The following is an 11,738-nucleotide window of genomic DNA, read 5'->3' on the forward strand; positions in this document are numbered from 1 at the left end:
AATGGTTTAAAAAGAAATTACACATTTATTAGGAAAATATGTGATAACCATTTTACTCTTGAAAATATGTGGGGTCATCTCTGGAACTGCTGCTATCTTTGCAGTTCCAAGGTTGGGGGTGGCATGGTGGTGCATAGGATTTGGGACCACTAACCTAGGCTTTCCCTGGATTTTATAGAGAAAATTGCTGTTCAAAGAAGGGACATCTTCCAGTTGCTTGAGCAGGCAGCTGGGGAGCCCAGAGGGACCCTGAGGCACCCACCTCCAGCCCAGAGCTCTGTCTCTGGCCCATACTCTTTTTTCTGGGTGAGAGTGGTCCTGTTAGGTTGAAGTGCTACCATTTTCCCCGAGTATGGGTTGCAAATTCAAATTGCTTTAGGGGGTCAGGCAGGTACCATCAGGTATAAGGCAATAAATAGGTGTGATGGAGCCTATGGAGAACTGAAGTGCTAGCTACCCAAAACCCTTCAGTCATGGTTCTCAGTCTGAGACTATGAGTCTGACATCTGTTTGGGGAGACACGTGGTCTGGGTTCCCTGTCCTTCAGAGTGATTTGGTGCTGTCAGGGTGCTTGTCATACCTCGTGACCACACCGATGGCCTCTGCCCCGTTCATAACCCCCACCTGCCCCATCCCCTACACAGGGCCTGGTCCATACATAGATAGTAGATGACCCAAAACTGTATGCTAGGTTGATGGTTAGATGGAGGGATGGAGGGATGGCCAGATTATGCACTCTGAAGCTTGAGTGGCTCCTTTGGTTTTGTACTTTTCTCCCTTCCCTTGCCCACACCACACCTGCTCAACACGTGGGCTCTGTACCCAGTGGGCGATCAATAAATTTGAGCAACTAACAGTCAGTTTGCCCTCTTAGCAGCTAATTGACCTGAGGTCAGCTCCTCAGCTGGCCTGTCAGAATTCCCTGAGACAGCACCTCCTGTGGGATGGGGGGTGGTGGTGATAGGTGAGGGTGACCCGATGAGCATCAGAGGCCTGGGTACCAGGCTCAGAAGACTGGGCCAAGCCTAAACTCTGTACCTCCCCACTCCCCATCATGTACACATCAAGAAGCCTTGCCTTTAAAATGTTAGAGGTCCTGGGCAGAGTCTTCACTTTACAGAGAAGGAGACACCATGGCCAGAGAAGGAAAGGGACTTGTCCAGGTCACCCAGGAAGCCTGATGGCTAAACTGCTTGCTCGTAATCCACTTCACACCCTTCACTGGTCCTGGTCTGGCAGTCTCCTGGTGTGACAGCTGTGGCCCCATACACTGTCCTCAAAACGGCAGGTGAGAGGGAACTCCCAAGTGAGATTTGGGTCCCTGCCCCCTTCCCTTTCTGGTGACTCCATCAACCCCGTGGTCTCCAGAATGGGACAATGGAGAGAAGACAGGATTTGGAGAAAAGAAATCTGGGGCCGGCCGAGTGGTCCAGTTGGTTAAAAGCACAAGCTCTGAGCAACAGGGTCACCGGTTCGATTCCCACATGGGCCAGTAAGCTGCTCCCGAGCTGAGCTGCCAACAGGTGGCAGGATGGCTCAGATGGTGAGAGCATGTGCTCCCAACAAGGTTGCCAGTTCGACTCCTGCATGGGATGGTGGACTACGCCCACCCGCAACTAAGATTGAACACAGCATCTTGAGCTGAGCGGCAGCAAACTGCCCAAGGGCAGCCAGATGGCGATTGGACTTGGAGCTGAGCTAGCTGCACCCTCCACAACTAAGACTGAAGGACAACAACTTGGCCATTCCCTTCCCCAATTCCCCAACAATGTTCCCCTTCCCCAGTTCCCCAATAAAATCTTTTTTTTTTTTTAAAGAAAGAAATCTGGCCAAGTCGCTTTGGGCAAGTCTCTGCCCTCTCTGTAAACCTCAATTTTCTCAATTAGTGACTGACAGGGTCAGGTGAGGATGTGAACAGAAAGATGCATTGCTAGCTGTGAATAAGCAGTCATATGGCAAGGAAGTGTGGTTGATAATTTCAATAAGAGGAATATTCAATTTATCTGGAGTAGTGGTTGGGAGGAGGGGGGTGCATGTAGGCAAGTATCTGCCCCTAAAGTTGCCCAGGCAACAGGTCTGATAAGTGTTTGGTGGGGTTTCAAACCAAGAGCTTTGAGCACAGAGAAGCAGGAGAAACTGGGAAGAAGAGCAAGGAGGGGTCTTCAGGAGGGAATCAGCCTTCGATTTGGGCTTGAAAGGCAAGCAGAGATGAGGAGAGGAAGAAGAGGGGGCTTCACAGTCCTGTACGAATCGATTCTGCTGGTTTCTCTAAAAAACATCTTGTGGGGACTTATAATGCAGAGGAATCCCTAATGCTTTTGAGCTTGCCTGTCTCCATGCCTCAGGAATAAACAGCAAAGGACACACTGGGGAGGCTGAGGTTCCCCTCTCCTCTGGGCCACGACTGGGCACTGGGTTCCTGTGTGCAGTGTGTTGACACAGAAGGTGTCAGTTTACAGCAGTGACGGCAAAATGGCAAATCCTCTCCCTGCATGTGCCACTGTCCCTCCCCCACCCAGGGCTGAGGACAGAGCTCCTTTCCAGACATGACCTCAGATTCCTTCTTAACACAGCACTCTGCGTTGCCTCTAAGGGTGGAATTGATCCAGAAGATGAAAATGATTTGCCATCCCCAACTTATGTGCACCCTCCCAGGACACTCTCTAACCTATATGATAACCTTGTGCAGAATTAGAAGAGGCTACCCTCAACTCCAATGGGCTTAAATCTTGTGTAAAAGGCACCTTTGCACAAGTATGTGTGTGAGTGTGCCATTCACACACACACACACAAAAAAGGTAGCTCCTCTTCCCAAGGATGCAGCCTCCTTGTTGCAGGACATATGACTTGGTGGACACTAGCTAGATTTCAGCGCTACTAACCCCAGATATCTTCGTGCAGTTCTCCAATAGTAAAACCATAGGCACAGCCTAACCACTCCAGGTTCCACCCACAGACTCCTGACCATAAGAGAACCACAAAAGGTGGGGCGATCCATGAGCCTTAAACTCAGCCATCCACTTCATGCAGGTTCTGAGTTACAGAAAGTGCCTGGGCCTTTGGAGACTGTCCCCTTCCCAGCTGTATGACATTAGCAAGCTGAGTATCCTCTGCTGGACAGTTTCCTCATGTATAAAATCTTCCCACTGTCACTTGAATTCCAGGACACAGGACCACACTGGATACTTAGATGGCCCTGGCCTCTGGGAGGCCTTCGCAGGGCACTTGCTTGGTTTCAAGGCTGGCCACTGTGCGGTGGGCATGAAGGACACCAGCCTGGACATCAGAAGTCTGTGGTTCTCTGCCCAGCCCTTTGTGTGTGGCCTAGTGCAAGCTAGCAGAAGCCCCTGGACCTCTGGTTCCTAGAAGTCATAGGGATAGGCCAACAGGCCCCCCATTCCCTGAGGACTGGCCCTGAGAAAAGAGGTGGGGCAAAGATGAGCCCTTCCTCTCATGGGAGCTACAGGTAGCAATGACTTTCCTCCTCTCCTTCCAACTTCATATCCACTTTTCATAAAAAAAAAAACCAAGCCATATACATTTTATCAGTAGCCTCAACTTATGGAGAGACCCCATGCCTTCAGGGCTGCAAAGATGCCCGGTCATTCAGGACCAGTGGTCAACATGTGAGCACGTCCTTTTAAAGGGGACAAGAGAAGGTGGCTCTGGAATATGAGGTGTGATCAAATGATACGGTGAATGTTTAAATTTAAAAAAAAGTATTACAGTAAAAGACACATTGCCATTAATCCATCTCAAAATATTCCCCCTCATTTTGAACATACTTATTCCATTGTTCTTGCCACTTTCTGGAGCAGTTCTGGAAGTTCTCTTTCCTAAATGTCTTCAGTTGTGCTTTTGTGACTGCCTCGATATCCTGCATCAATTCAAAAAGTTTACCTTTCATGGTCATTTTCACTTTGGGGAAGAGCCAGAAGTCGCACGGTGCCAGATCCAGTGAATAAGGTGGATGAGGACACCCCATAATGTCTTTGTTTGACAGAAATTGCTGTACCAAAAGCAATGTGTGACACGGAGGGTTGTCATGATGGAGGATGAAGTATAGACATGAAAGAGGACTTCCAGAACTGCTAGAATGTGGCAAGAACAATGAGATAAGTGTGTTCGAAGCAAGGAGGAGTATTTTGAGGAGGGTTAATGGCAATATGTCTTTTACTGTAATAAACTTTTTTTTAAATTTAAACATCCACTATATGTTTTGATCACACCTCGTAAGTATGTAATAAGCTCATGGGGCAACTGTTTGGAAGATGGAGGTTAAGACACTCACCCTAAAGTTCAGTGTGCAGCGCTCCCTACATTGTGTTGTGAAAAGTCTTGTCCCCATCAAAGAATGGAAGGAAGCTGCCTAATGGGAACTCTGGGAGGGGTTGAAATGCCCCTCAAGTTACACTTGGCCTTCCTTGCTCACTTAGAATCTCTCTATGGCTGCTTACTGAGTAAAGTTCACCGACTGGATATAACATTCAATACCCTTTTGACCTCGAACTCCAACTCCTATGCCACATGGGTACCCTACCCTCTAACTAAACAAAACAACCGGCCTTTCCCAACCAAACAAGGCCTTCCTTGCTTCCATGCCTTTGCACGTGCTGTTCCCTGGCAGGAAGTCTTCTTTTTTAGTTTTCCTAGCAGTCTCCTCTCACCCTTCAAGACCCAGCTGAAAAATTACTTTCTCAAAGAAGCCTTTTGTCATCACAACACCCACACCCACTCTCACACACACTCATTAGATATTCTCTCCTTTATGCTCCACTATAGGGTGTTCATATGGTATTATGATGTTTGTAGAACTGTCAGCCCTCCCTTCTTACCCGCTTCCCACCCAGCGCCACCACTGAACTGTGAGCTCCAGTGCCTGGCCCAGGGCTGGATCAGAGCAGGCCCTCTGCTGACTTAATGAATGAATGAATGAATGAATGAATGAATGAAACTCAGCCTTTGTGGTTTGTAGTCTTAGCGACAAGAGACTGTCAAATCTGGTCTGGAACAGCTCAGGGACTCAGAGGACTGCAGAAATGCAGGGGGCTGTGGCAGCGAGAGCTACTGTTTGCTAAACATTCATATCCTCCCGCCATTTCCCAGCCTCCCTTGCAGCTGGGGCCATGGGACTTGTTCTTGACAACAGGAAGGTGCATAGAAGAAATGTGTCTCTAGTGAGGCAGCAGGAGGAGGTGTGGGTTCTTCACGTTTTCCGTCTTTCATTCTGGTGGGACGGGGGAGAGGGGTAAAAGACTCCAAGACAGCGGAGGCCAGACCCCTGAGTCAGCATTGCCGGAAAGCCGACAGGAGGACCTCTCAGGCTGCAGGGTGAGCTAGAAACAAACCTTCTGGTGGTCAGCCATTAAGATCGGGGCTTGTTTGTTACAGCAGCAGAGCCTGCTCTAGCTCAGTTCATAGAGAGGTTCAAAGCTGATCTGGTCCAAAAACTTCTTTTTACCTAAATGAAAACTGATGCCCAGAAGAGGAAAATTACATGGTTTCTGGTTCTTTGATTTTGAGTTGTCCCTCCGAAAACTACTTGGTGACAGCACCTAAGTCCTCTGATTTCCAGTACCAACCTTCTCTCTCTCCCTCAGCCCAAGCTCACAGAAGGCCATTAGCCATAATCCCTGCTTCAGAACCTTATTATTTATTTAATTGTTTATTAATATAAGCCCCTGTGAACAAATCAGCCAACTCATCACAGACCCACACTTGGGGGTTTTCCTGTTGGCTCACAAAACGATATTAAGTCACGGGTATTGTTTTCCCTGGTCTCTGCCATTGATAAGACAGAGAAAAACAGCTTGCATGATTACGCTGATGCCGCCAGCCCTTCCTGCGACTTGCTTTCCTGGTTGGAGTCCTCTCCTCTGCCCCTTCCTCTCTCTCCTTCCGGAGACTGTGATTCAAGCCGAGGTGCCTTGTGGGGCTGAGGAGCAGGGAGGGGGCTCAGCTCCCACCTTCAGTGGCCTCAGTGAACTCACTGCTCCTTCTAGTCTTGAACTTTCAGCCTGTCAGGGCCTGAAAGGCTCCTAGGCGGTGGTGTGAGCCAATTGTTAAATTTTTAGGGATTTTTGTCAGCCAGTTGTTAAACACAGTCAGTATTAAAATTAAATTATATAATATTGCAATTAAATAAATTATATTAAACACAAATGTTTTTATACTCCAAACTCTCCATGTCCTAATTATTTGATTATCTTTTGCTGTTATCTATGCTCTTGACGTGATTTATGAATTGTCTTTTCATGGTGGAAAAGCTATAGAATGGTGTGCTGCCGTGCATCCCTTCCCAACCTGCGTTTGTCACATAAATACAAACTTGAAACTGGGGGGAGTATTTATACCATGGAAATCAGTGAATGCTACAAATAAGGTTTTTTGGGGTTTGTTTCCTTTTTCTTTTTTTGGGGGGAGCTGGTTGTTAAACATCAACCAGGATGCCGCTGCTCCTACGGAATTTTCCCTAAGATCCTCCTCTGAGGACCCTGTGAATCAAACAGGGCTTGAGATTGGCCCAAGGCCACACAGTGAGTTACAGGTAGACCGAGATGAGATTCCAGGTCTTCTGAGGACTCCACCACAACACACACCTCGTTTGTCCCATGTGTCTGTATCACATAACACTGTAGATGCACAGAACACTGTCTCAACTTCTTCCCCTAATTTCAAAAGAAATTCTTTTACAATGGCTGTATCCTATCAGTGTAAAAAATTTAAACCACCTGCAATCCCACCAGCCAGTGAGAACCAATGCTAGCTGTTATCTGCATCATCCTAGTCTTTTCTCTCTGTATCATTCTAGTCTTTTCTCTCTGCATATATGCATACATAATTTTTACCACAAAAGCAGATCAAAAATTACATGCATTGTTTATGATTTGAATCCTGCTTTTGTTTTTCAACACTGCAAAATAATATGGACATCTTTCCAAGCCAAGATTCATTCTTCTCCAGAGATTGAGTACTTCTTTCCTGGACAGAGCTGTATTTTGCAATCAAGCTGAACTGGTTTAAATCTCAGCTGAGGCATGTATTTGCTGTGTGACTAAGGACAAGTGGAGTGACTTCTCTGTGCCTCTTTTGTAAAACAAAGATAATAATGGCACCTATTTCATACCATTATCCTGAAAATTAAATGGATATGTGTAATGCTCTTAACACTGCCTGGCACAGAGTAAGCCCTGAGTAGATATCAAATAAGGTTTTTGTTTTGCCTTAACATTTCACTACGGGGTTGCTTACTACCTGTTGTGTACTTTCTCTGGAGCTGACTCTAAGCCTAGAGCAGGAACAATTAAGAGGAGTGAAATTGCACTGAAATTGACATGGCTCAAACTGAACTCTCCGTTACCTGCAACCTGCTCCTTCCCGAGGGTAGCTCATGTCTGCAATCAGCACTGCTATTCCCCAGCAACCCAATCCAAACACGGAGTTGTTATTATTTCCTGCCCCTCTCTCCCTTTATATATGATGCATTAATAGTCCTGTCCATGCTGCTTCTAAGATATAGTGTGTGTCTGCCCACCGGCTTCTGTCCTCACCTCTTACATCCCAGTCCGATCCTCCATCCCCTTGTCTCTGGGTTTGTGCAGCACCCTCCCCACTGTTCTTCCTGCTGCTTCTCTCACCTCCCTCCATTCTCCCACAGCGTATTTTACACCCAAGGGCCAGAGCCATGTGCTAAAAGCAGTGCAACCTATGGTTACAATCAACGAGTGGGTTGTGAAATCAATTTAATGGGTCACGACCTGATTTTTTTTTATTATTATTATCGAAGAATTGAGACTATTAGAATACACTGCACAAAATATCTATTGTTTTGTGATACTTTTGTTTCATTTATACAAAAACATACACTTATATCCATACCTGGTGTACCTGGTCATGACACAACATGTATTGGGTTGTCGGAAAAGTCATGACGCATTTTTGCAATGAAAAACATAGAAAAATACGTCATGGCTTTTCCGACAGCCCAATATTTCTTTTTGTCTTTTCTTTGTGTGTGTGTGTGTGTGTGTGTGTGTGTGTGTGTGTGTGTGATAAGAACATTTAACATAAGATCTACACTCTTAACACATTTTTTACATATTCAATACAATACTGTTAACTCTAGGCACTTTGCTGTAAGTAGATCTCTAGAACTCAGTCATCTGGTATATCTGAAACTTTGTACCCTTTAACTAATACCTCCCCATTTCTTTCTCCTCCCAGTCCTGATAACCATTCCACTCTCTGCTTCTTTGAGTTTGACTCTGCTAGCTTCCTCGTATAAGTGATAGCATGTAGTATTTGTCTTCCTGAGCCTGATTTATTTCACTTAGCACAATGTCCTCAACACGTATTTCGTAAGCCACCATTTTAAAACACCTATCAGATGCTATTGTGCTGCTGCTCAAAACCCTCCAGAGCTTCCACCGCACTCGCACTCGGGAAAAGCCGAGTCCTTACCCTGTGCAGGGAGCCTGCGGAGCCTGCCCCTCCCTCTCACTTCCCCCACTTGCTTTCTAGCCAGGGCCTTCTTTCTGTTCTTTTAACACCCTCAGCTTGGTGCTCCTAAGGGCCTTTGTACTGGCGTCTCCAGTGCCTGGACCACTCAGCCCAAATACTTGCCTTGCTGCCCAGATCATTCAGGCTTCAACTCAAATGCTGCCTCCCTGCTCATTTATTTGTTTACTTATTTATTGTCTGTCTTGCTCCATTCCACCCAAACACACACCAGGATGTAGGTCCCATGAAGCCAGAGACCTTGCCCAGCACACGGCAAGCTGCCTGGCACACTGCTGTGGGCATCAGTTTATGCTGGTGAATTAATGCTCTGACCCCAGCACCTAGGGCACCACCTATTGTCTCCTGACAATGGAAACTTTCTTTAAGGTCTTCCCCAGCCCCTCTGAAAAACCCACTGCTGTGAACCATTCAGCTCACCCCTGCACTTTATGGTAGAGGAAAGTGAGGCTCAAAGAGATAAGAGATGCCATAAGGTCACTGAGGGAGTGAGCAGAGTGAGGCGTGCAGCCCTGGCTGCCTGACGCCACTGTCCCCTGCTGCCCGTGGCTCCCCAGTCTGTGGTCAAATGCTTTGTCCCTGAGCTGACCTCAGGTCCTGAGGGAGTTCAGGCTCCCCTGAACCTTTATTCTTTTCAGTTTTGCAATTTTATTTTGCTTTATTGTATTTTATTTTTGGTGTATTTTATTTCATTTCATTAGTTTATAAGCTAATAATAACAGCCCACAACTTCTGTATCCTGGCGAAAGCTAATGATTTACTAGTAGATCCTGAGCTTTGGTTATTTTTCTCCTCCCTGCCTCTCCCTCCCTCTCCAAGCTGGCTCTCTCAGGCTGGTTCCCCTCCGCTTGTACCTTACCTGCCCCCTTCGTGGGAGAAAGGCACCATGCTCTCCAGGGGCTGTTTCAGGGTTTGCCATGGCTCCTGCACGAGCTGGTGCCCTTCGCTAAGACCCCTTCCTTTCCCTCGGAGTCCAACTCCAGAACCTCAGCAAACCTCCCTGAACCTCAGCATCCTCGTTAGTGCTCTGGTCCTGTGGATCTGCGCTGTGTCTACTTCCCAGAGCTGGAGGATCCAATTAAAGTAACAGATGTGAGCACCCTTGTGGGCTCCAAGGCTCTATTTGATCATGAAGAAGTGTGCAAAGAGCATTTGTGCTCACCCCATTGGCCCTCCTGTCCACAGGCTGACTCTGTGGGTTTGGAGTCTCTTCCCCACGCTGACCTCCTTCCTATGGCTGACATTCTTTTCTCAGCCGTACTCAGATCTAGCTTGGCCCTCCCACCCTCCTGGGCCGCTAGCCAGGCTGTCTGATTCACACAGCCACCCTGGCCTACCCTCCTTCCTTCTGGATTGCCAACTTGAGCAAAACAAAACACAAACAAACAAACAAACAAAATCAAGGTTGCCCAGAAATAGTCTCAGAGATAAAGAGGAACAACTGATGGCTGCTAGTTGGGAGGGGGTGGGGAGAAGGGAGAAGGGGAAGGGATTAGACAGCATAAATACGTAACTACAATATTGCCACAGGGACATGAAAGACAGTTCGAGGAATATAATTAATAATGTTGTAAATATTTTTTAGGGTGTCAGATGGTCACATGTCTTGCTAGGGAGACTGCATCATGGATGGGGTAGAGGCATGATCACTGCACTGTACACCTGAAGCTGATGTTGTATAATACTGTATGTCAACTATAAGTGAATATATATATATATATAGTCACGGGATGTAGAGTACAGTGTGGGAGTTGAGTCCATGGAATTGCAATAGATATGTATAATAACGGGGGCAGGGGGAGAAGGGCAGTAGATTGGGGAGGGGGGTTGTCACTTTGAGGGGTAAAAAGTATGATTATTGCACTGTGTTGTACACCTGAAACTAATTTAAAAAAAAAAGCAAAACAAACAAACAAAAATAAGGTTGCCAAGGTGAATTTGAATTTCAGATAAACAGTGAATTTTATTTTATTTTATTTTATGTATGTATGTATGTATGTATGTATGTATGTATGTATGTATTTAGCATTAGTACATTCCATGGAATATTTGGGACATATTTATACTAAAACTCTAGTCATTGTTTATCTGAAATTCAGATTTTACTGTGCCCCTTGTATCTTATCCAGCAACCCTATTTCAGGAGTTTCCTTACTTTGCCTTGGGTCTATCACCTAAATCACACTCTGCTTTGGTTTCACTTTCTGAAAATGGGAAGCACAATAGAAAACTCTCTAGAAAGTTATGAGGCTGAAAAAAATGCCTGGGAACGTCCAAAAAAGTGTGACTCGTGCATGAGGTTGAGCGAACCTCATTGTCTGGGCTAACATCCCCTACCAGGCCTGGAGTTGTGGTCTGTGTCTCACCCTCCCCAGCGAAGCTTCCCACCGGGACTTCTCCCACTTGGTGAGCTTCCTGGCCACTCCACCTTTCCCCACTCTGTGCTCAACTACCTGCATGCCCCATCAGGCCCTGATGACATCACACCAGAACACTGCCTTTTTCTCCATCTTGCCATTAGCCCGAATGGCCAAGCATTAGGATCACTATGTGTCTCAGTTGGCTCAGGGCAGTCCAGGCTCATGCCTATTATTCCTGTGTGGATGGTGAATTAATAATGTCTCCTTTCGCTTCCAAAAGTGGACAAGAAATGATACAATGGCCCATCGCCACCCTGCTTTCTCAGTTCCTTGACTGCTTCATCCCCAGGGACTGTCATTCCCACTGCGCTCCAGTCCTCACATGTCCCCTGGTTACATTCTGGCCATGTCACTCAGAACCACCCTTCTTTTGACATTGAAAATGTAAACATCTCTCTTTGGCCATCGCTTTTCTCCTTCTAACTCCATCACCCACCTTCTCTTACTGTTATTTTTTCTTCTTTCCTCATATACCTTACCTGTCTTGGCATATCTTGTCAATCATTCTTGTCAGCATTCCACTGGTCCCATTGGCCTGACATCTCACCTGCCCAGAAAATTTCCAGTGTACACGCATCCATCATCAGCCTTCTCAGGACTGGCCTGGACTGTCAAGGGATTCTGGAGAACCTCATACAATCACAGTCTGAGGCCACTAAATTCTTGGTTGAGGAAATGACACGATTGAACATGTGCTCCTGACAGGACACCTTGGCTACAATGTGGAGCAAAGACTGGAGGGGAGGGTCTTGTCAGCAGACACCAGACAGGAGTTATTCATTTACCAGAACATCACTAAGC

Source organism: Hipposideros armiger, unplaced genomic scaffold (genome assembly GCF_001890085.2).
Source record: "Hipposideros armiger isolate ML-2016 unplaced genomic scaffold, ASM189008v1 scaffold_652, whole genome shotgun sequence".
NCBI lineage: Eukaryota > Metazoa > Chordata > Mammalia > Chiroptera > Hipposideridae > Hipposideros > Hipposideros armiger.